We start from the raw sequence: 348 nt of genomic DNA, 5'->3' as shown, positions 1-348 counted from the left end.
CTTGCCTGCCTGCCGGTGAGAAGCCGGCGGCGCCGTCGCCGCTGCGCTGCGCGCGCGTTCGCCCGCCGTCACACTCGAACCCGCTTGGCCGGAGGAGCCGTCCGCCTCGCTGCCGGCGCGCGGCCGGCCGGCTGGCGGGAGCCCTCCGATGGCGGGTCACGTATGCCCGTCGGTCGTCACAGCGTGGCTACGGAGCTTCGCGGCGGGGCTGGAGAGCGAGAGGGCGGCGCGAAAGCGTCGGGAACCCTTTCGCCGAGGGTCTCCGTAGGGTCGCTGTCTGAAATGGCCGCGAGCGGAGAATACTGCGGCTGAAACCCTAGCGCCCGAGGCCTGCCTAGGGTCTCCTTT

This window comes from Corythoichthys intestinalis, unplaced genomic scaffold, assembly GCF_030265065.1.
Source record: "Corythoichthys intestinalis isolate RoL2023-P3 unplaced genomic scaffold, ASM3026506v1 HiC_scaffold_43, whole genome shotgun sequence".
NCBI classification, from domain to species: Eukaryota; Metazoa; Chordata; class Actinopteri; order Syngnathiformes; family Syngnathidae; genus Corythoichthys; species Corythoichthys intestinalis.
This window is presented reverse-complemented; position numbering follows the sequence as displayed.